General features: G+C 46.3%; 1 protein-coding gene across 2 annotated transcripts in view; it reads left to right on the top strand.

Annotated features, from left to right (window-relative positions):
- LOC126531227 (dopamine D2-like receptor) overlaps positions 1 to 21,278 on the top strand; it is a 457,194-nt gene that overhangs the window by 186,624 nt on the left and 249,292 nt on the right. The window contains exon 3 of one of the 2 annotated variants that reach the window (XM_050178668.3): positions 20,269 to 20,330. The exons of the other annotated variant lie outside the window; for it this stretch is intronic. The gene's annotated coding sequence lies outside the window, so the exon portion shown is untranslated. The remainder of the gene's footprint in view (positions 1 to 20,268; positions 20,331 to 21,278) is intronic. 2 annotated transcript variants of the gene reach the window in all.

Below are 21,278 nucleotides of genomic sequence, written 5' to 3' on the forward strand. Positions count from 1 at the left end.
GCCGTTTAAGCTTGGAGAGGACATTGGTTTGTTCCTGGTTAACTTTGAGCGAACGTGCGAGAAGCAGGGGTTCTCTCGGGAAACGTGGCCACAGCGCTTGCTCACTTTGCTACCCGGCGAGGCGGCCGACGTAGTCGCTCGCTTGGAGAGAGAGGAGGCAGAGGATTTCGACAAAGTGAAATCGAGTCTGCTAAAAAAGTACCGGCTGTCAGCGGAGGCGTTCCGTCGGAAGTTTCGGGAAAATGAGAAAGGCAAAAGTGAGTCATATACAGAGTTTGCGTACAGGCTTATGTCAAACATGCAGGAGTGGCTCAAAGAAGAGAAAGCGTTTGGTGACCACGAGAAAGTTCTGCAGTGTTTCGGGCTAGAACAGTTTTATAGTCGGTTACCTGAGAACGTGCGGTACTGGGTCTTGGATAGGCCAGACGTTAGTACGGTGGCTAGAGCCGCTGAGTTAGCCGAGGAGTTTGTGACGCGTCGGGCTCGCGGAGCTAAGGACGGTCAAAAGGGTGAATTTGGCTCCAAGTTTGAGAGGCCGAAGTTCACACCCATGAGAGCAAAGGGGGATACACGTAGTGCGGATGCGAGTGAAAGCAGTCCGACCGAACGTAAGGAGACGGCGGCAACCGAAGCCGAACGCAGAAAGCGGTTCGAGATGAGGCAAGCGCGCGTTTGTTATACGTGCCAGAAGCCGGGTCACTTTTCGGCGCAGTGTCCAGAAACAAAAACACAAGTCGTGTTTTTGTCTATATGCAGCACTGACGAGAACATGAAGCTTCTCGAGCCTTACATGCGAGACCTCCTCGTGAACGGGAAAGAGTGCCGAGTGCTTCGCGATTCCGCAGCTACAATGGATGTAGTTCACCCCTCTTACGTAGAACCCGATATGTTCACGGGCGAGTGCGCATGGATCAAGCAAGCAGTGGAAGCTCATAGCGTGTGTCTGCCGGTAGCAAAAGTGCTTATTGAAGGACCTTTCGGAGCACTTGAGACGGAGGCCGCAGTGTCATCTATGCTGCCCCCCCAGTACCCGTACCTATTTTCGAACAGGTCCGATCACCTCCTGCGCGAGAAGGGGCTTTTGTTTGGTGAGGCTAGCGTTCAGGCCTTAACCAGATCGAAGGTTCGGGAGCTCGCTGCAAAGGCGGTAGTTGCGGGACCGACGTTGTTGAACGATGAAAAAGGGTCAGAGGCGCAGCAAGCTGGTATTCGGAGCACGCCCGAACGGGATAAAATTGAGCCTGTAGCGTTAAAGGCACCAGATACTGGAGAGGAAATTCCCGATGCGGGAAATTTAGAAGAGCTTCCGGTCGAGCTTCCGGGACTAGGCTCAGTGACGAACAGGAAAGACACCGATCAAGTCATTAGTGACTTAATAAGTAAAGCATCGCTGTCGCCTGAGCAGAAAACCGAACTACACCAGCTCTTACAAGAGTTTCAAGGTCTGTTCTCTGAGAGGCCTGGTAGGACTTCTGTCCTTACTCATGACATAGAACTTACCTCCCCAGAGCCAGTACGATCCAAGGCGTACCGGGTGTCACCCCGCCAGAACGATATTATGGAGGCTGAGGTAAAGAAAATGCTACAGCTCGGTGTTATTGAAGCGGGTGAGAGTGATTATACCTCCCCTTTGATTTTAGTTGAGGTACCGGGCAAGGAACCTCGTCCTTGCGTCGACTACCGCAGGCTTAATTCCATCACTAAGGATCAAATTTATCCGATCCCTAACATCGAGGAGCGCCTTGAGAGAGTGAGTAGCGCTCAGTTTATTTCCACCCTAGATCTTGTCAGGGGTTATTGGCAGGTTCCACTTACAGAAGAGGCTAGTAGGTATGCGGCGTTCATTTCACCAATGGGGACATTCCGTCCTAAAGTTTTGAGTTTTGGTTTGAAGAACGCGCCATACTGCTTTTCAAGCCTCATGGATAAAGTGTTGCGGGGACAGCAAGAATTCGCTTTACCGTATCTAGACGACGTAGCGATATTCTCCGCATCCTGGCCTGAACATATGGCGCACTTGCGGGCAGTGCTAACCCGCCTGCGCGATGCGGGCTTGACAGTCAAGGCTCCCAAGTGCCAGTTAGCACAGGCCGAGGTTGTCTACCTCGGACACGTGATTGGTCGGGGTCGTCGCCGCCCCTCTGAAATAAAGGTGGCCGCTGTGCGAGACTTCCCGCAACCGCGCACGAAGACCGATATTCGGTCGTTCTTAGGTGTCGCCGGCTACTATCAGAGGTACATCCCCAGGTACTCTGATATCGCGGCTCCCTTGACGGATGCTCTAAGAAAGACAGAGCCGCAAACAGTCGTCTGGGATGAGACGAAGGAAAGAGCTTTTAGCGCCCTAAAGAGCGCCCTAACAAGCCAACCTGTGCTACGATCGCCCGACTACACAAAAGGGTTCGTTGTTCAGTGTGATGCTAGTGAGCGAGGCATGGGCGTTGTACTGTGCCAACGGGAAAATGGAGAAGTAGATCACCCCGTCCTGTATGCTAGTCGTAAGCTGACCAGTCGTGAGCAGGCGTATAGCGCCACCGAGAAAGAGTGTGCGTGTATCGTGTGGGCCGTTCAGAAATTGTCATGTTACCTAGCTGGCTCGAGGTTTATCATTGAAACGGATCACTGCCCTCTCCAATGGCTGCAGACCATCTCTCCCAAAAATGGCCGCCTCCTGCGCTGGAGCCTCGCTTTGCAACAATATTCCTTTGAGGTGCGTTACAAAAAGGGGAGTCTCAACGGTAACGCCGATGGCTTAAGTCGAAGCCCCTAACGTGGGAATCAGCCTCAAAATTGCTTGTTACTGATGTTTTTCTTCCTGAGGCAGGATTTTTTTTAACTTATTGCTTTTGTGTAGTGTTTCAAAGTGATGATGTGCTTTTTAGTGCAATTTTTCCGATTTGTGGACGCGTTCTGAGTGCTGCTAAACTACTGTAAGGAACTAGGCAGCAGTAAAAAAAGGGGAAAGAGCCTGGCAGGGCTTAGTGAGGGTTGTGCCGTGCTTGCTGACTGAGCGGTTGACTTTTGGCGTGGTTCTAACGCTTGCCGGAAACGAGAACAAAAATGTCAACTCTCCCGAAGTCACTTTGCAGTGTCCTGTGTGCACCTGAACGTGAGAACGAGGCCTTCTCTGTGCGCTGCGCTCAAGAAACGCCCAAGGACGCCCAACTTCGGTTATGAGCCTCATCGAGCGACATCCCTCCGGACAGCGGATGCAGTCCCCTGACCATCGGGATCTCCTTCCCCCGGCGGGGCGGTCTGTTACGTTTCGCCTTCAACGCGCGGTAATGCCGGCGCGGATGCAACGGACGCCGGGGCTTTGTTCAAAACGGCGGACATTTTGGCCTGTTCGACGCCGCCGCAACGCCTACCCGCCAAGCGTGTCCAGGCGTGTTTCAGTGCCACGTGTCTTCGTGTGTGCGTGTGTGTGTGTGTGCCCTCGCTTGTCAAAGCGCGGCAGCCGGGGAGCGGAGTTCCCCGAATGAGGAGCCTGGACGTCTCTCGGCTCAACTGTTCGCGCCGTCGTGCGGGTGAGGGTTGGCGATGCGTCACTACACTCGGTTCAGCCGGTCTCTCGGCCCGACAGATCGCGCCGTCGTGGGCTCCTGCTGCGCCGTCCCGTGACCTTCATCCCGTGACCTTCCCTCCTTCCCTTTTGGACCGCGACGCCGGGAGTATAAGAGCAGCTGCCCCCGGACGCGAAGAGAGAGGCTCCGATTTGTACTGTTGAGTTACGTGCTCTCCCGTCTCTCCTCTTCGGTCGAACTGTCCGGCCGCTCTTTTGCTATGTTAGAATAAACAAGTTGTTCTGTTACCAGTCTTCTCATGCTTTGCCGGGACCTTCGGATGCTTCCAATGCCCCAGGCCGCCAGGCCAACGCTACCCTTGGGGCTTGCGACCCATTGGCAATAACGGGCGTCAGCACCGAGACCCCAACAACCCGTGCCAGCGGTGCGATTCCAACAGCCGGCATGTGACGCAAGCGCCAAGCGTCTCGAAGAGCGGCTTTGGGCACAAGAGTATGCGCACGATCGTGGCCTGGTGGTTAGACCATGGGGCTCGAAGACAATGCTTCGATTCTGCTGTCTTTATTACAATTTATTACAATTTGTTTATATTACAGAGGTCTAAAGTGGGGCGAGACAGGAGCCACCTACCTAGCCACCGCGGAGTGATTGTAATGCAGCAAAGGTTTCGCATTAAAAAATAAACTGAAACAAAAATACCAAATGAAGCCTCGCGGAAGCCCTGAAGATATGTTCATATTTGCGTTTAATGCAAGCGAGAAATTATACCGCGCTGTTTCGGAGTGCAAACAGGTTGTTAAATTGCTGCAGTTTCATGAACAGATCGTAATCACAGACCTAACCGTCAGGACTCATAAATTCAAGAGACGTGTGGAAGAGTCTAGAGAGAGGGGCGGATAACAAAGGAAAGAAATAATATTGAAAGTAAACAGATGCAAAAAGGGCAAAAAGAGAAATAAGCGAGTAGTGGAGCGTGCGCAGCATAAACGCAAGCAGAATGCTAAAAGCACGAATCAGGATCGTGCCCCTCGGCGTGCCGTTTATAAGTTTCTTCTTTATCTCCTCCCAGCCTTTCTCTTTCCCACTGCGCTTCGGGGATATTCGTTTTCTTATTCGCTCGCCTGCCCGAAGGGTCCGCTTCCTTAGCGTGCAGTATACGTTCTTATTCTTCACTTGCTGGGATCCGAAATCACCCGGACTTGACAGGAAATCGACCGAGCATTTATAGAAGCAGCAGACTCGCAGGGCGGGGCGTGTTCCAAACGCTCATTACCTTCTCTTGCTTCAGTCTCGTCTCGTTACTGCCGCTGTTTCCTTGGTTCGTAGCTTTTCTTTATTTTATGCTTTTACTTTGCGAACTCTGTACCATTACCTCCGCTTCACTGCAAGAGCGTCGTAGCTGCGCGAAGGACAACAAGGCCTTGCAGATGCCTCAAGCTTTTCCGGATCACCCCGTTTGATTCCGCCTGACTTTATCTCTTTTTTTTTCGCTTCCTCCAGCAGGATATGCTTGAGACTGGAGCGGCAGCATTGTTTGACTCTTTGGTGCGCTTCCACTGTCTTATCAGCGATTCTCTAGAAATTCCGTCCATGGGAGCCACGCTGCAAGAAAAGCGTCTATTTAAATTCCCCGCATACCCTGTCACACAGGGCAAGGAACACTGCTATAATTTATTTTAGAGTGAATAACTGTCGTTGCCTCTTTCACCCGTGTTCATAGTTAATCGGGGACCGGCAAGGAACGTGCTCTTTTGTTCATACATTCCCCATTCGTTCGTTCGTTCGTTCGTTCGTTCATTCGTTCGTTCGTTCGTTCGTTCGTTCGTTCGTTCGTTCGTTCGTTCGTTCGTTCGTTCGTTCGTTCGTTCGTTCGTTCGCTCGCTCGTTCGCTCGCTCGTTCGTTCGTTCGTTCGTTCGTTCGTTCGTTCGTTCGTTCGTTCGTTCTATTCGCTTACGCTGAGAATTATCGTCGATGGTTACTGCAGAATTACTGTTCTCTTCTCTTTCTTTCATTTTCTCTGCGGGTAGCTTTTCTTGCCTCTTTCACTCGTTTACGCTGTGGTCAGAGGTGGCTGACCTTACGCCACCGATACAATTAGGCGCCGATACGATGGGCGCAGGCTCTCGTACAAGCGAGTTGCGAGAGCATTTGTCAGCGAATGGAAACTATCATAACTCTGTGATACGTACATGTCGTCCACCTACACCACCGCTACATATACGTGCTGGTTAACTAATCCGTTCTCAGCGGAAATTATGGAATGAAAGAACGAACGTTACCTAAATATCCTCACTGCAACCAATATAAGTCTACAAGCGTATCATTCCGTTAATAAAGCGGTATACAGCTGATAGCGTTAGGCTATTCGCTTACATGAACAATCATCGTCGATGGTTACTGCAGATTTGTTTTTTTCTCTCGTCTGATCAGAGTTTTAACATCTCGAAAGAAGTGACGAAAATTGTATAGTGGAGGACTTTAGATTGATTTATACCATTTGGGGTTCTTTTGACACGCGTGAAAACTGCGGTATAAACTACCGTTTCTTGCACTGTGTTCCAATCGTAGTGTGGTTGCTGCAGTCGGGTACTGAACCCACGACTTCGGCGCTCATTACAAGAACGCCACAGTCGCAGAGTTACTGCGGCGGCTCTCGTTGTCTTACTTATATCACTATCATACCGTGCTCCTCGTGATCTTTATAGATATAGAAATAAAAGCGAGTGCTACAGGTAGATAGCCTTAAATGGAGTCTAGATTGGAGGAAGTATGCCACCGGCCACTACGTGTCAATTCTATGCAAAAAAAGTTTGTTTTAAACATACATAGATAAATAATGACAATAAGAAGGACACTATAGCACGCGCACACAATCTTCGCTTTAATTTTTGTTGTACAAATTTGCGAGGTCTTCAGTTAGAAATTAAGTTCAGGTTCAGCTTTGGCTATGCGGGGAACGAAGCTGTAGCTTGGCTGGCAATGTTGATGGTAGTAACAATACTAAATATCTGTCTCGGTCCTAAACGAACGCTTAATTACGCTGCGATAGATGCAATAATGGGGAGCTGCGAATGAATTTTGACCACGCAGACGTCCGATGGCGTCGAAGTAGTGATTACAGGGTCGCTTTTTTTTATTTCCAATTGGCCTAAATGTGTTTACGGCAGTCGGGAACTCAACACACAATCATACTGAGCGGAATAACTTGATAAACACAGAACTACAACAGTAGGTAAATATCTGTTGAGTGAGAACCCTATTGTTGAAAGAAAATGTTGGAAATGATTAGCACTTGTCTGATACACGTCACTCAGCAGATGCAATACAGTAGATTACTCTGCTTTAATTTAGTGAGGAAGGCCAGTACAGCAAGTCATCGGTTATACAGTATAACGGTTGAGGGGCTTTTGTTCCTCCGTTTCTTTGAATTTCAGGAAAGACAAGGAAGAGTGTATAGAGCTAGAAACGCACTCAAAGTGTTCGCCAGGAGCGTCGGCTTGGTCCTTCAGCCTGTCTCCTTGTTAGTTTATCAAAGGCAACGGATGGATTTGCTGCCCCTTCAGCCTTCTCAGCACGTCCTATACTTTAACATCATATTAGTACGAATAAATACCGGAAAGAAACCTCTCCCAGCTTGCCCTTCTTGGTTGTCTTCGCGTCCTCCTTCCCTGCGATTTGATCTGTTTGAATGCAATAAGGTATTCCGCATTAGGATATCGACGAAGAATGCCCAATGCTTTGTTTTGTTTCTTTCGCGCCTGCCTACAGTCGTCGTTCCAGCAGGAGCCTCGTCTTTTGCCTGAGTTCCCGTTTGTCTGTAGGATGCATTTTTCTGCTTCGTCTATTATAAAACCGGTAAAATGCGCTACTGCGTCATCTATGCTAAATTCACTGATAAAATCTTTTAATACATAAATAAACTTGATTCTTTAAAATGATCCCAGTAGGTGGATGATAGTTTCCACAAAGGGCATGTGGAGGGCATTCGTATTGCTGTATCAGGTTTAGGGTTACAGGGGAGTGGTCGCTTGCAAAGAGATGTTTTATTACACTCCATCCTAAATACGGAAAGATGGCCGCAGAGCCAATAGATAAATCTATTGAAGAGTACGAATTATGTTCGGCACTGTAATACGTGGCCTCTCTTTTATTAGAGGCACGCACAAGAGGATACAAGAAAGTTTTCTATTAGCCGGCCTCTCCTATCGCAACGGGAGTCTCCCTACAAAGTATTGTGAGCGTTAAAATCACCCACGAGCATGTAAGGTTCTGGCAGTTGATCTATAAGGTCATAGAGATCTGTCAAGTCAGTTTATTTACATCATTATGATGTGGGCAGGCTCAGGCAAAAAAGCGAACGATTTTCGCTTGAGGGAGCCCGAGCCCCCCTACATGGCGTACAGCAAGGTCAAAGGTTTTAAAAAAAAGCACAAAATCCACACACTACATAACAGAATATAATACAAGAAATTCAGAACAATCGATATAAACTCTTCGTACATGCTCATTAATACACAATGCATAGGTGTTAACAGATATGCAAATGTCATTCGTGTCACACTTTAACGCAAAGGGAATACAGCGTCTTACAAAAAATGATCGCTTAGAGTTTGTGCACTCGATGTTTCACGAGAAAAACGTTCAAAGATGAATTTATTTAGTAACCTTGGTACTGCATTACGCATCATCTGTCGACCATGTTCTGTAGGGCAAAAGAGAATGGTCCAACCTTCGTGTTTTCGAAACGAGTATGGCGTTGAGTTTGATTCGAGGGATGACAATGCTATTGCGTTCGTATCTATTTTTTGGAGTTGATAGTTAGGTGCTATTTATATGAAACAGACAGTAACCAAATGATTTAAGAGAACTGAACGCACTGACACTGCTTCACGGGGTGTGCGCAGGGCTACATGATGACAAGCAACATACTTATTTGCGACGATCGCTGCACCACCGATCTCGTCACGGTCCTTTCGGAAGAAGGCGTATTACCGAAGAAGGCTTTCCTGAATAGAGTTTAGGCGTGTAGCTTGAACACACAGCAACTTTAGGCTATGTTTATATATCAGTTATTTGACATCATCGAGAATGTGGAGGAGACCTCTCACATTCCAATGTCATATTTGTGTAGCCATAGCGATAGTGTTTATTGCTGTGTGCTTAAGAGCGGAAAACTTTGTCAGCCCACCGGGCCCTTTCCAGGCCCCTTGATGAGGGGTTTGTCTTCCTTGGCGTCCTCCAGAGAGCTGCGACTATCTTTCGGCATCTGGGACGCCGATACAGTTGATGTATCCATCGCCTCGGCCGAGGCGCTGGATGCCCGCTTTCGCGGCGCGCTCGGGGTTGTTTTAGGTTTCTTTGATCGAGCAGAGGGCCTTGAGCTTGCAGGCACGAAGGCCTGCTGGCTCTTCTTCGTAGGTGGCGGAGCAGCGCAGGCTGTTTTCTCTGTGGGGGCTGGTGGCGCTACCGCCGGTCCACTCTGTGTGGTCCTGACGGTCGCCGAGAACCGTTGTGACACTGTCCCCTGCCGTGACACTTCGACGTGCAATGATACCTGCGCAAATGAGAGTCGCTGGCACGCCTCTTTAAAAGAAATATTCTGTTACACTTTGAGGGTTATTACCTCCTTCTTGCATCATGGGCAAGACTTGGAGTATGCCGGGTGCCCACCGCCGAAGTTTACGCAGTGGGGCGTCTCATCCCAGTTGTCAAAAGGGTGTTCGTGAGAAGCGCATTTTGCACAGGTCAGGCGACCTCGGCAGCTCTGAGAGCCGTGGCTGAATCGTTGGCATTTGAAGCAGCGGCGTGGGTTAGGTGTGCATGGTGGAATATGGACTTATATAGCCTGTTTCGATGTATTTGAGTAGTGTGCTGGTGCAGAAAGTCAAGATGAGGTGTTTGGTTGGGATTTAATGGTTATCTCGTCGTATCTTAATTAGTTGGACGTTCGTAACGTGTTGTTCCTTCTATCGCTCGAGGAGCTCAGTTTCGGTCAAATCTAGCAGGTCTTGTTCGGATGTCACTCCTAGTGTGTTGTTCAGAGAAAGGTGCGGGATTGTCGTGATTGGAGAGTTTCCAAATTCCACATGTTCCGGCAATTTCTGGTCCTAATGTTTGACACGGGCTTCCAGCAAGAGATCATTGCTGGTCATTTTCGTGATCTTCTAACCGGCACCTAGTTTTTCAGTTACATACTTCGAAACTAGAAATGGTGGTGGTGTTCGTGCAGTCTTTTCATGATTTTCACAGTGAATGACGTGGTGATTTGGGTAACTCTCTTGGATTTGTATGAAAAAGCTTAGAGATTCATCAGTGCTCCCTCTTTTTGAAAGAGGGCGATCACGTAGTCGGGGAAAAGAGCTTAAAGCCACGAAGAATTCGTTTTATTTTGGCAGTTACGCCAGCCGCCCACGACCGAGCCCAACAAGGGGATGCTACGATACACGAAGGAATCGTAGACGACAGCTGTACATGGCTACTATAACCTAATATTATACACCCAAGGTAGGATAAAATACACCAGGTTAACCCTTACTGCCTGGCGACATTGGAAGTAAAACGAAAGGAGAAGAAAACAGGAAAGATAGAAAATCGGGAAAGAAAGCACAAAGATTCAAGAGGAGGACATAAAAAGGCAACTCCCGATATCCCCCGGGTGGGTCAGTGCGGAGGTGCCGTCTACATGAAGCCGAGGCCAAAGGGGTGTGTTGCCTCCGCCGAGGGCCCTTAAAGGTCCCAACACTCAGCATCGGCTCAAGGGCCAGGATCCCCTTTTCACTGGACATGGCATGCGGGGGATGGCGCGCGCCCGAGCCAGGAGGAGCCGTGGCTTTTTCGCTCCTGCCGTAGTCTGCACAATAGTGTATTGGCTTTTGTTTGATTGCATTTCTTTCTTTCTTTCTCTCTTTCTTTCTCTCTTTCTTTTTTTTCTTTCTTTCTTTTGTATTTTGTATTTTGTTTGTTTGTGTGATCCAAAACAAAAAGTGATTGCGCCCTTGTCTTAATCGCTTATTTCTTTTTTTCGAACTGCATGCATCCATAACTAGCCTAAGGCTAAGGATCCAGACGTTGTCACATGCCAGTCTTGTATATTGATCTGAGTAAAGTGTGTTATTATTATTACATATATATAAAAGAAGTCACGCACCATTAGACGCGGGAGAGTCCAACCCTGGTGTGCTCGGGTACGTGGTGTCGCAACATACCAAACGCCTGCTGAAGCAGACGTCACTGCATGGTTTTATTCAAAGATTGGAAATAATCACGTTGACAATAATTGTCCGAAATAAATGTCTTTGCGTTTTAAAAAGTAGGAATGCTTAGAGATTTAGGCCAACAAAAAGAAATAACGATCGGTAAATAAAGCCACAAGAACGTCTCAAGCCACAAGCATGAATCTAAGACAAATCCATATAATAGCCGTCATTCACATGGTATCTGAACAACCGTGCGCCGGAGTTCCTTCTAGTAAATATTTGTGGGAAACTACGCCACAAGGTTATGTCGTCAACGTCTTCACTTCCAAAGTGGGCCTCTTGTTCCTTGATATATAAAGAAGTGTTCTGAGAAATACAACGAATTTCTGTCGCTCAGCTTGGAGTCGAAGTTACATTGTGCCTCCATATGCCCGCATTCCAACCCCGACTGACAAATTAAGCTATGATAGTGAAAAAACTGAAACACTTTCCCCAGAACTAGAGGGTAAGGTGTACCGCCGAGAGGTGTCGACAAAAGCATACAATGCGGCGATAAGTACCGCCACAAACGCGTTCCCGGTCAAGTATTACCTGTCAAAAGAAGGGCAGGGCATAGAAGGGAGTGGTTCGAAGTTTCACATCACGGTCTACCGTCATATTTTTCCAATTTGTTCATGCTTAGGTTCTTCACTATTGCCGCTTTTACTTCTTTGTCTTTTTTTTTTCTAATTTCTGGCAGGCCTCCGAAAGCTGTAGTACAAACCACCCTGCTATTTTGCACACTCACGGTTTCACATTCTTCGTTCTTCTTAGGTTTATTTTTTTATAATTTATTTATTTATTATCGCTGAGGCGTTGAGGCTGGCCTACGCTTCGAAAGCTGCTGTTCAAAACACAACGGGAATGATGATATCGATCATGATGAATCCGTATTTAATTGCACAAACCCACTGTGAGGGATAGCGGCAAGGTCTATGATCCGGGTTTCGTCATTTTCTCCCTTTATGACATCCCACACCCTTCAGTTTTCTGTCTTTTTTTTCTTGCTCGCTATTGTCTCCAGGTCATATTTGCGTACTGCGTCATAAATATGCTATCAGTATCAATTCTTTTTTTTTCCTTAAATTCTTGGTCGGGGTAAGAAGGTCGACAAAGGTACATAGGAAAAGACATGATTAACTGTTGTCGCACAAATTTATTCAGGGGTAGAATGGTAGCTTTACTTTCACTTTTCATTTCAGTGAAACTGACCTTCCGAATTTTTAATTAACGCGGTGCTTGACCTCTCCTTTATCGATACATATTGAACAATTTTGTTGCAAATAGTCTGACTGCTCCGTGGCGTACTGTTCTTGTTTTTACGATGTTTCCTTTTGCATTTTACATTTCTCCTTTTAGAATAACTATTTCACTTTTGCTACCTTCCGCCACCCGCATCTCAGCCTATCTCCCTTAGCGGGCAGGTAGCATAGATGAAGATCATCATGATCAATTATCCTCACTATCGAGGGACCTCATGGACACAAATGTTGCGACAAGGGAACTTGTCAAGGGGACAAGTCAAGGGGACAAGTCAAGGGCACTTGTGAGGTGCACCCTTGACGAAGGCAAAACGTTCGCTTCTGAGACATCGTCTGTTCGCACGCCGTTCTCCAAATCAAAAGGTCCGGTGTTTGGTGCGTTAATAACGTTTTGGTGAACGCACTAGCTCATCGAGTGGCAGTATTCGATTGAGGAAGCCACCGCACTGGCTTAGCGGCTGTGGCGTTGCGCTCTTAAGCACAAGGTCCCGAATTCGGTTCCCTGCTGCAGTTGCCGCATTTTAAGGGGGCGCATTGAAAAAACGCTCACGTACTTAGATTTAGATGCGCGTAAAAGAAACTCAGATGATCATAGTTAATCCGGAGTTCCTCGGTATACGGTGCGACTCATAATCACATCGTGGTCATGTCATATACATCAAAATCACACCGTTTTGACGCATAAAGCCGCAGAATTTAATGAATTAATTTTACTAGATAACGGATCCTTTGTGTCACATAACTTATTCGGTCTTTTTAATTCAATATATTGATTGTCTGATGGCAGGTGTTACACTAGTAACTCCAGTGAGTTCCCATACTAGGGCTATCTCGGTCCGCTTCAATTTATATATTCTGGGTGACCCACGTAACTTTAGCCGAACTAAAGATATGCGAATGCCGCGTAGCTGGGCAGAACCAAGTTAATCTTGTTTGCCCTCGCTTGGAGATCCTCACATTATTTTTTTCATTCTGCCTAAATACATAACTAGTCGTAATTGATTAAGCAGCTTCTCAAATATAATTAGATGAAAAGTGTCCATGAGAAAGTTGTAGAGAGACATCAAAGACTGCCAATACAGCTTTCTCTTGCTCAATACGCGCTACATAAAAGTGTTTTTCCGAGCGTGAATGAAGCCCGCCAATACTCGCAAAGTGCCTCGAGCGGCCAGTCGCGCGGCAATTTTGCGTGCTTCGTTCACGCTCGGCTAAGCACTTTTATGTACGACGTATTGAGCAACCGAAAGCTGTATCGGGAGTTTTCATGCAGCTCTACAGTTTTCTCATTGACACTTTTCATCTAATTATAATAATTTGATAACATTATTAATTAATTAGGACTTGTATGTAATTAGGTAGCATTAAAAAATAATCTCAGTATCTCCAAGCGACGGCAAACAACATCAACTTAGTTCTGTCCAGCTACGTGGCTTTCGCATATTATTAATGTTTGGCTAAAGTTACCTGGGGCACCCTGTATACCCGCATTAAAGGAGGCGCTCAGACGCACAGGCACGCGCACACAGTTGTACTTGTGTGCTTTCTACTTGTGCGCTTTTGCTTTCAGGAAACTCTTTTCCGGCGGTATAGTGACAGCTTCAGGAAATGGCGCAAGTGGCCAGGAGTGGAGGGCATGATCTCATGCGCAGCACCAGAACTCCGTATCGATTCCTATGCTATTTTTTTTAATCTTCTAGGCACACTGGATCTGCTTAGGGTTCATTATTCGGATTTATTTCGCAAAACGCGAGCACTTTCACTCCTTCTTGAAGATGCGCTCTTCTTTAACTTTAACCTTTTCCTTCGCGAATACCTTTATCCAGGAGGAAATGAGGTCTCCTTATTCGTTATTTGAAAAGCGGTCTTGAAAAAAAAAAGAAATGCATGAAACCATGGCATTGAGAGAGGAAAGACGAAGACGGCCAACGCGAGTACAGCAGGCAAAACAATGTCTGGTGACCACTCGCAACTTCCCCAACTCTGATGAAGCCCCTCCGGCGCTTTGCGGTTCCGAGTCTTAGCCGGGACTTCTTCCTTTCTTTTTCTTTTTTTTTTTTTCTGCGCTGCACGACATCTCGTTTTCCGGGTTCCGTCTGAGTTTCATGCCTTGTCAGGCGAAATCAAGAGCAGTGCCTCGGGACTCCAATAACCCCGCGAGTGAGGAAATATAACCTCCTCTTCCAGGATCGCTTTTGCTTTCAGGAAACTCTTTTCCGGCGGTATAGTGACAGCTTCAGGACCATTTGAACGCAAATGCAACACTTTTTCTTAGCCGTATCAGCGCTGCCTGTTTGCTTCTTTTGAGTTCGGAAAAGGCGAGTGGGAAAAAAAAAATGAAGAGGCCAACTGACTTCTGCCATTTCTTCGGCTCCACACTCATTTACCGCGACAGCAGCAGGCTGTGACAGCGGACACCGCCATTGTTAGTGTTCATTTGTCCTCGAAACATGACGCCTACACACGAGAGTGATTGGCCATGCAGAGACACTTAATACTGTCGGATAACAAGAGAGAAACAGCAATGATGGTGGGGAAATGAGGGTAGACTGCGGTTTGGCTGCGCAAAAGAATACACAGATCCAACCATGCTGGAATCTGTGTGAAGCAAAGTCATCCTAAAGCAAATAATTAAATGCTGCGCCTATACAAGTGAAATCAGTGCGTGCAGTTGATGTTATCTTCAATTTGTGTTACGTGTAATCTCATGCAACGTTCACACACCGCAAAGGTCACGCTCTAGTGCCGTGCTACGATTATGTTTTTACACCACAGCTGTTCACAAGCTATGCCTAAACGCAGTCGTCAGTTCAGATTGACGACGGACGGACGGACGGACGGATGAATGTTATGAGCGTCCCCTTTGGAACGGGGCGGTGGGTTGCGCCACCAAGATCTTGCTATTATACTGCCTAATGTCCTAGCTAGGTTAAAAAAGAAAAAGAAAAAAGAAACACGATCAACACTCACAACCAAATTTTCTGAACCCCTATTGTGAGTGAACTTTGATTTTGTGCGTCTACGTTTTTTGTCGCTTCTCTACTTCCACGAATTTTCCAATCGCCTCTTACTAATCTCTATTGCGGACATGTTTACTTTTCCCCTACTCTCACTGAACCCAAATGCTTTAATGAAGCCAGTGGTGCCTAAATCAACCGCTGGGCAGACGTCTTCACATTATAATAAAACATGCTCCATAGCTTCCCTAGCTTTACCGCAGCAAGCACATGCTTCTTCTTCCTTCTTATATCTCGCTTTATAGTTGCGTGTTCTCAAGCATCCCGATCTCGCTTCGAAAAGCAATGAGCTTCCCTTTAAGTTATCATAAATTCTTTCTTTCCTGATTTCGTTTCTTCCTCTTAAGTATTTTCCATTGTCGCCACCCATGAGACTATTTCAGCCTCTCTGACTTACCGATTGACAGTTCTTTGTTGCTGTGTTGCTCACCCTACAGGCTGCATACTTGCTGCTAAGCTTCCTAGTTTTTTTTCCTCCACTGTAAATCAATGTTTTTCCTGTACAGATACCGCAACACTCTCCCAGCCCATTTACTTTCTTCCATGTTCCTCAGCCATTATTCATACTCAATTTTACTGTGAGCTTCCCTCACTTCAAAACTAGTCCAGCCCATATCACCCTGCACAGCTTCATTTGTAGTCTTCCCGTGAGCGCCCAGTACAAGGCGTTCCATTGACCTTTGGTTCCCATCGAGCCCTGCTTGTACCCCCGATTTCAAAGAAACAGTTGCATTTCCAAAAGTAAGTCCTGGAACCATTACACCTTTCCACATACCCCGGAGCACCTCGTACCTGTTGTGTCGCCATTCCGCTCTGCGCTTCATTGTGGCTGAATTTGTCTTCCCCTCTACTGTTATTGTTTTTTCCTGTGTTTCCTTATATCTATTGCCTTCGTTTATCCATATACCAAGGTATTTATATCCTTCTACTCGAGGTATTTACTGGCCCTGCATTGCCACTGTCTGTTCACTGTTACATTGAACACCGTACCACCTGATTTTTCTGACACTAAATTTCAAACCTAAATGTCTCACCTTCATGTCCACAGATATTCGCCAGACGTTTAAAATAACGTTTCTTGTTAGCTAGCAACACAATGTCGTCCGCATAAAATAAACCTGGAAGCTGCTGCTCTACTACTGTGCCCGCCTGTTTCTATGAGAGATTAAACCCGATATTACTTCCTTCCAGCGCCCTCTCCATCCTCATCGTAAACATCGTACGTCGTAAACAGCAGTGGAGATAAAGTGTACCTCTGCCTCAGTTCTTTGTTGATATAAGCTTTCTCCTCATTCCTCATCCCTTCCCATTCAATGGAAACGGTATTTTCTAGGTAAATCTCTCTCAAAAGCTGTAGACAATCGTCACCTAAGCCTTCCCCTGCCAGAATATCCCACAATATGTTGTGGTCTACGTTGTCATGCGCTGTTGTAATGTCTAAAAACGCAACATATAACGGGCTGCTTTCCACTCTTTATATTTCAATGCACTGAGTAACAACGAATAAGTTGCCATCCAAACGCCTACCTTTTCTGAAGCCATTCTGAAGTTATACCAAAATGCCATTATTCTCTACCCATGCTTGCAGCTTTAATTTGATTGCCTGCATTGCTAGCCTGTATGTTACCGATGTAATGGTTAATGGTCTGTACGAGTGATTTTATCTTTCTTCCCCTTGCCCTTATAAATTAAATTCATTCTACTTTGTCGCCAACTGTCTGGTATTGATCTATCTCTTAAAGTACTTTCCACTGCTTTCACTGGAGCTTCCTTAATTCTTCTAGGTCCTAGTTCATTAATCAGTCTAACGGAAAACTTGTCTAGCCCTGTGGCTGTGCGCTTAGGAATTTTCTCTTCGGCTCTCTTCCAGTTGAAATTTGTCAGCACCAGTTCCTTTTCCATCTGGTTCTCTTTCATGCTCTTTTTTGTCAAATACAACCTCGTCATGGCCTTGGAAAGATGTGGCTGTTATATTTCGGATGTACTTTAATGCCGCTTCCCCTTCCAGTTTGTTTCCATCTTCGTCCAGGATATGTTGTTTCATTGTTGTTGACTTCTTGCCTAATAATTTTATGTGGTTCAAAAATATTCTAGGTGCGACCTTCTTTTTCTCACGTATTTCTGGCGACCAACGTTCACTTTCACCTTTTATCTTTGCTTGCACCAGTATTTGATCCATAGAGTTTCTTTCCCGGTATATTTCCCATTTACTGGCTACTTCAGCCTGCGGCAACTGCGCCTTCTTTGCTTGCCTGTACTCTCGGAAGGCTTTCTATCGTTCCGCGATCGCTTCTCGTATCTCTTCACGTGGGGAACTGCTAGAAACGCCACCTCGCGGAAGCGTGAGTGAACACGTGAACAGCTGATGGAATAGTGTCCTGGCCGTCATCTGACTTACGTGAAGCGTACGACAAAAGGCTGGAGGAGGATTATATTAAACCTTGTTTTATCGACGAAAATTCGAGGTACACTCGGCGGATGGGGGAAGAGCGGTGACAGGAAAGCTGAACGCGATCGATTTCTCCGAAGAGCTGCCTCCTTGCAATTCCAATCACGTCGTCACTGTCCGCTACAACAACAACAGCGACAACAACAACAACAACAGACTGGAGCACTCTGCCTTCCTTCATGATTGCCATCCCCCATTCATCTGCCTTAAGGTACAAGCTGATAAGAATCTCTGGATGACTAGTTGGTCAACATCCTTTTCATTTTGTTGTGTTCACATCGCTTATGTAACAGCCGCGAGAAAAAATTCACGAAACAAAGGTCGTCTGGCGAGGCAGTAGCGATGATGACTTCAATACGCTATCCTTGAGGTCGCGGATTCAATCCCGGCCGCGGCAGCTGCATTACGATAAGGCCGGAATACGAAAACGCTTGTGTACGTAGATTTAGGTGCGCGTTACGCCAAAGTGATCAAAATTCATCTGGCATCTCCCAATACGGCGTGTCTCAAGATCAGATTGTGGTTTATGAACGCATTACCGTAAAACTTAATTTTTTAAACACGGCCTAACGGTAAGGACGGGGACACCAGTTGCGTACTTTTAGCTGTTGTCACAGTAAACGAGAAGACACTGACATTTCTTTTAGAAATCAAACAAAATGCGCATGCAGAAGAAAAAAACAATTAGGCACAGACCACATTACCTTGTAGACAGGTAACAAGCCAGATCGAATAGGAGAACACTTCGTATCGTAAGTAAATCACCGCTAAGTATAATGAAGTGAGTGAGCCTCTTGCACTGTTTGCACTGGAGAAAGCCACCGACGTTTATACTACGCAGTACAAGACCATGTTCTTGATTTTGATGATGCCGTTACGATGCTTAGTGGCGGAATCAGTTTTAAATTAATCAGCTTGAAACACAGTACCGCACCTTGCTAATCGAAAACTTATTATACTTATAATACGTGCAGGCGAGCTGTCTAACCTGAATATAATGAACCCAGGTAAACCAAATTATTCACTACATCGAGCACGTGAAACTGAATTACGAATACGCGTGTAAAACGAGTTCTTTATAACAAACTTGATATTGCCTAAATTATCGAAATCGCGGCGCCCGCTGACAGCGCCATAAAGCCTATTGTACGTCAGTGAGCTAACTATATTGTTCTTTAATCATGTCTTTTTTCATTTTCTAGCACGCTTTTTGCTCGGATGTGCTGCGGCGGTGCTTTGTGCCGATATTGAGGGAAGAGGACTGTAGCAGTTGTATAACAATCTCGCGCATGTAGAGAACGCCGTTCTTAGTGACGCTAAGGAGCACCCTAAGGCGCAAGCAACTTTACTGTTCTCTCTACACGTACTTTCCTTCACATTAGATAGATTCCTTGCTTGCTTCTTCTTTTTATCCACTTGAAATAGCAAAACCATATTGAACGAATGCATCCCACATGTTCGTTGAAGCTCGTTATAGGAGAGTTTGGGTATATCAAGTTACCTGACTTATCGAGCTATTTATAGAGCATAAGCCCTTTTCTTATATCCTGCTTCCGGTGCACAGGCCGGTTCATATTATTTATGTCAGCAGCTGTGTTCACGCAGTAAAGTAACATGTACACCTATTTCTTCTTTAGAGTATTTCACTTTGAAACTTCGAGGCACTTCAGCAGTCAAGTAGCAACGCTTTTCTTGAATAGGCGTTGTTAAACAATACATACCTTAGTATAGATGGTGCCTTCTTGCTTAGCCTAAAGTTAGGCATTTAGTATGAGTAAGATTACAGTGAGAGCGCTTCTGCGCTCACCTTCCTAATTGGTTTGATGTGCGCCGGTGTCCATCCCTGGCATGTAGGTGTGAATCAATTAACGAATTCTGATGACTATTTGAATGACTATTTGATGACTAATTAACGAAAGGATGACTACTCAGAGTGGAGCCATAACGATGATGATGATTATTGGTGCATACGCGTTAAGGCAGATAGGCTAAGGATCAGGTGGCAGGAAGTAGCGTAAGAGAAATACTTATTCTAAGAGGAGAAACAAAAGATACAAAATGAAAGAGAGGAGAAACAAGAATGGTTATACAATGTTATCTAATATGTACTAATTAAGGGATTTAAAGACCGCAATAATAAAGAAATTTCGAGAATCAATTTTAGTGAAATCAAGCTACCCGCCGTGGTGGTTTAATGGCTATTGTGTTGAGCTGCTGAGCACGAGGTCATAGGATTGAATCCCAGCCGTGTTTGGTGCACTTCGATTCGACGGAGGAGAAATGCGAAAACGCCCGTGTGTCATGCATTGGGCGCACGTTCAAGAAATCCCAGGTGGCAAAATTTCATCCGGAGTCCCGCCACTGTGGCATGTCTCTGATCAGATCGTGGTTTTGGCGTGCAACACCTCGGCATTTAATTTTAAAAGTAAAGCTATGGAACATATCAGCACGGTAGTCGCTTTGCTGCAGCAAACATCACTGGGCCAATAGTCTAGTATCGAGGCCAGAAGTGATAGCAGTGCAGAAATATTTAATCCTAGTCCAATCTGGCAGAGTGAATGGCAATGTTATGGCTTTCTTTAGCAAATAAGATTGCTTTTGCGTATCTGCGTGTGTTCAAAGCGGTTCAAGACTCAGTCGACATAATATTGTGCCAGCTATTGGCGCCATCTGCTCCGAATTACGCAACTTTTCTTTAGCGACTACCTTAAATTGTGCACATTTCAGGGGTTCTATGTTTTTTTTTTTATGTATGTGTGACCCCTAGTTTCTCTTCCTCGCAGAATTTGCTGTAGCGAGACACCTGAGAGAAATTCGGACCGAATGGTTGGACGAAAGCATTCAGGTAAGAATGTGCCACCGTCATAAAAATTAAATTTGGACGACGCTCTAGCGCTACAGATGCGTTTTGTGTGCCGGTCTAATAACATTTTGTGAATTGGAATTTCTTGCTTGAAATTGAAACAACCTTCAAGAGAAGGCAGGGACAAAAGGCAATGAGGGACCGACGGAGTTCCCGCAACTCGCAGAGTAGCAGCGAATTTAATTAATTAAATCCTGGGGTTTTACGTTCTAAAACGACGATATGATTACGAGGCACGCGGTAGTGGAGGACTTCGGGTTAATTTTGACCACCTGGGGTTGTTTGGTGCGCACTCTGTGCATCAATTACACCCCTCACTGCAACTACGACCTCCACTCGGACTTCCCCGACGTGAAGCTACGCTTCTCTGTCGCCTTTGGTTAGGAGTTGCCTTCACAAAAGCATACTCCACATTACTTGGAGTGACCGACAGTGCAGCATGTCAGGTCTGCGGCACCGAAGAAAATATCGAACACCTGTTGTGCCACTGTCCACGATATGCCCCGGAAGGACAAGAACTTGCGCTCTCCAAAAACTGGACAATCGGCCGCTTTCTGTGCAGGTGCTTCTGGAACACCGTCCCCGTCGCTCGTCGGCCCATAAAGCGGTGAACGCGCTTTTGTGCTTCTTGAGGACGGCGGGCTTGTGCGAACGTGTGTGACTATTAATGCAAATTATATTATACCACACGTGTCAGCGAACTCACCGCTAATTTCCTTATTTCCTTTTCTCCTCTCTCTCCCTGTCATCTTTATTTTCCCCTTTCAAATTCCCCCGGTGTACGGTAGCCAACCGGACGTTATTCTGGTTAACCTCCCTGCCTTCTGCTTTTCTCTTCCTCCTCCTCTTCCTCCTGTGCACTGTACACGGGTGTTTTTGCATTTCGCCCCCATCGAAATGCGGCCGCCGCAGCCGAGATTCGAGCCCGCA

This window comes from Dermacentor andersoni, chromosome 5, assembly GCF_023375885.2.
Source record: "Dermacentor andersoni chromosome 5, qqDerAnde1_hic_scaffold, whole genome shotgun sequence".
In the NCBI taxonomy this organism is placed as follows: Eukaryota; Metazoa; Arthropoda; class Arachnida; order Ixodida; family Ixodidae; genus Dermacentor; species Dermacentor andersoni.